The sequence below is a fragment of the Dipodomys ordii genome, unplaced genomic scaffold (assembly GCF_000151885.1).
Source record: "Dipodomys ordii isolate 6190 unplaced genomic scaffold, Dord_2.0 Scaffold57, whole genome shotgun sequence".
NCBI lineage: Eukaryota > Metazoa > Chordata > Mammalia > Rodentia > Heteromyidae > Dipodomys > Dipodomys ordii.
The window spans coordinates 11,591,224-11,594,838 of record NW_012267273.1 but is presented as its reverse complement, the minus strand read 5'-3'; positions in this window follow the sequence as shown (position 1 = coordinate 11,594,838).

Here is a 3,615-nt window from a genome sequence, read left to right as displayed (position 1 = left end):
AAAAAAAAAAAAGAGTCTCTTGGGACTTTCCTACCTGAGCTAGCTTTGAACTGTAATCATCATATCTTAGTTTTTGCCATGTGGATGAATTCTAGTGTTTACTCCTTCCTGTAGTAGTTACAAGATTTTAGGTCTTACAATAAGATCTTTGATGCATTTTGAATTGATATTAGTATAAGGTGTGAGTGAGAGATAGGGATCCAATTTCAGTCTTCTGCATATGAATGTCCAATTTTTCCAACATAATTTGTTGAACAGGCTGTGTTTTTCCTATACATATACACACATATATACATATATACATACATATACACATATACATATGTGAATACATATATACATATACTATTTATATATGTATGTGTGTATATACACATATATGTATATATGTTAGATGGCAGTAGGTGTGTGGTTTCATTTTTGGATCTTTTAGTCTGTCCCATTGGTCATTGTTTTTTTTTTCCCAACAGGGAAAAATATTTTAAGAATTTTATAATAAAGATCTACATATAATTTAAAGTTTGCTCTACTCTAGCCCATCAGCTGGTTGATTTCCAAAGCAGCAATATATAGGAAGTGAGCACAGGGTCATTTCATGTCTTTCCAATCTACCATTTTGAAATTCTTCTTGCCCTGCCTTTTTGGCCTATCTACATATTTTAACACAGATGCAGGGCCCATTTCTCCCTCCAGTAAATCTGTGCTGCCAAGACATCATTAACTCAGTAAAGGGTGACTGTGAAGCACTATGTTGGGTCTGTTTTCTTTTTCTTTTCTTTTTTTGGGGGGGTGAGGGTCCAGTTGTGGGGCCTGAATTCTGGGCCTGGGCGCTGTCCCTCAGCTCTTCAGCTCAAGGCTAGCGTTCTACCACTTAAGCCACAGCACCACTTCTGGCTTTTTTCTTTTTGCTTATGTGGTGCTGAGGAATCGAACCCAGGGCCTCAGGCATGCAAGGCAAGCGCTCTACCACTGAGCCACCTTCCCAGCCCCGGGTCTGTTTTCTTATGCCAGTACCATGCTGTTTTTGTTACTGTAGTTCAACAGTAAAGTTTAAACTCTGGAATTGTGATACCTCTGGTGCTGCTTTTTTTTGCTCAGAATTGCTTAAGCTATTCCTGGGTATTTTGTGATTCCATATAAACTTTTAGATTATTTCCTATCTGTATAAAGAATGATCCTGGGATTTTGATGGGTATTGCATTGAATTTGCAGATCACCCTTGGCAATATGGATTTTTTCATTATGGTAATGCTGCCAATCCATAAACATGGGAGGTCTTCCACCTCTTTATGTCTTCTATTTCTTTCTTCAGAGTTTTGGAGTTTTCATTATAAAGGTCCTTCACATCATTGGTTAGACTTTTTCTTAGTTTTTTCTTTTTGTTTGTTTTCTTTTGTTTTTTTGAGGCTATTGTGAATGAGATTGTTCTCCTGATTTCCTTCTGTTTATTATTGATGTATAGGAAAGCTACTGACTTTTGTGTGTTGATTCTACTACTTTGTCAATGGTATTTATTAGCCATAAGAGTTTTGGGATAGAAGCCTATAGATTTATAGTCATGTCATCTGCAAGTAAGGATAATTTTTTATTTTTGCCAGTCCTGGGGCTTGAACCCAGGACCTGGGTGATGTCCCTTGGCTTCTTTTGCCAAGGCTAATGCCCTACTACTTGAACCACAGCTCCACTTCTGGCTTTATTTTTAGTAGTTTCTTAGAGATAAATCTTGTGGTCTTTCCTGCCTGAGTTGGCTTTCAACCACAATCCTCAGATCTCAGCCTCCTGAATGGCTAGGATTATAGGTCTGAGCCACTGGCACCCAGCTAAATAGCGACAATTTGATCCCTTCCTTCCCAATTTGAATTCCTTGTGTTATTGGGCTAGGCTTTCCGGTAGTATATTGAGTAGTAATGGGAAGAATGGACTCCCTTGTCTTGTTCCTGATTTTAGAGGAAATGGTTTGTTCCTCACCATTTAGTATGATGTTAGTTGTAAGCTGTAAAATCAGTTGTTCCTGATTTTAGAGGAAATGGTTTGTTTTTCACCATTTAGTATGAAGTTAGATGTAAGTTGTAAGGCAACATGTCATATGTTGCCTTTATTATGTTGAGGAATGATCCTTCTATTCCTAGCTTCTCCAACACCTTTAAGATATAAAGTATGTTGGATTTTGTCAAAGGCTTTTTCTGGATCTTTAGAAACAATCATATGATTTTTGTCCTCGGTTCCATTTATGTGCTGTATTAGGGCTATTGTTTCATGTATATTGAACCAGCCTTGTAGCCCTAAAGAGAACAGTTTGAATCATTGTTTTCTTATGTTTGTTTTGTTTAAACTCTTATCACTCAAAAACAAAGTGTGTCTAGTGACAACCATAGTGGACAGCACAGGTCTAGACAATAGTTTTTCTAATAGAATTTATGGCTACTTTAGTTTCTGGAAGCAACCATCTTAGGTTGCTAATCTGGATCATTCTTTCAATTAAAGCCTTTCAATCTTCCTTTATTTAATGTATTCTTCTCCACTTGCAATCAGATTGTTCTATCCAAATGTGGAAAGTAGCATTCACCCTTAAGTTTCATCATCTTAAGTAAAGCCCATTGTCAACTCTTTTTTTTTTGTTTTGCCAGTCCTGGGGCTTGAACTCAGGGCCTAGACCCTGTCCCTGAGCTTCTTTTGCTCAAAGCTAGCACTCTACCACTTGAGCCACAGCACCACTTCTGGCTTTTTCTGTGTATGTGGGGCTGAGGAATCGAACCCAGGGCTTCATGCTAGGCACTAAGCCACATTCCCAGCCCACATTCTAACTCTTTCAGCAGTGGAAGCAATCTACAATAGATTAAAAAAAATCCTTATTGTTATTCTAATTATTAGTATGAAGTGATAAGACGAATTTATATCCTAACTAGGACTAAGAAATAATTTAATTTTCCACTGTGGCATGATTACATACACACTGCCACAATCAAGTTTCTCAACTTGACACTATACTGAGAATCCGCTAGCAAAGATCTGCCAGCAAGGATCTGTTACATTTCTCTTGTCTTGAAGGAATGGATTATTTCAAATACAGATTCAAAACGAAATGGAAGAGCTGGGCATTGGTAGTTCACATCTGTAGTCCTAGCTATTCAGGAGGCTGTGATCTGAGGATCACAGGTCAAAGCTAGCCTGGGCAGGTAAGTCCATGAGACTCTTATCTCCAATTAACCAGCAGAGAATTGGAAGTTTTGCTGTTGCTCACAGTGGTAGAGCACTAATATTGAGCAAAAAGAGCTCAGGGACAGCACCCAAGCTCTGAATTCAAGGAAAAACAAAAAACCAAAAAGGAAATGAGAGAGCTGGGTACTGGTGGTGCATGCCTGCAAACCTATCTTACTCAGAAGGGCTGAGTTCTGAGGCTTGCAGTTCAAAGCTAGACTAGGCAGGAAAGTCTATGAGACTCTTATCTCCAACTAACTACCCTAAACAGCTGGAAGTGGAGCTGTGTCTCAAAGTGTCAGAGTACTAGCCCTGAGCACAAAAGCCCTGAGTTCAAGCCCCAAGAGTGGCATCAAAACAAAAAAAAAAAAAGAAAAAACCCCAAACAAACAAAAAATGAGACCTAGAGTCAGAAGG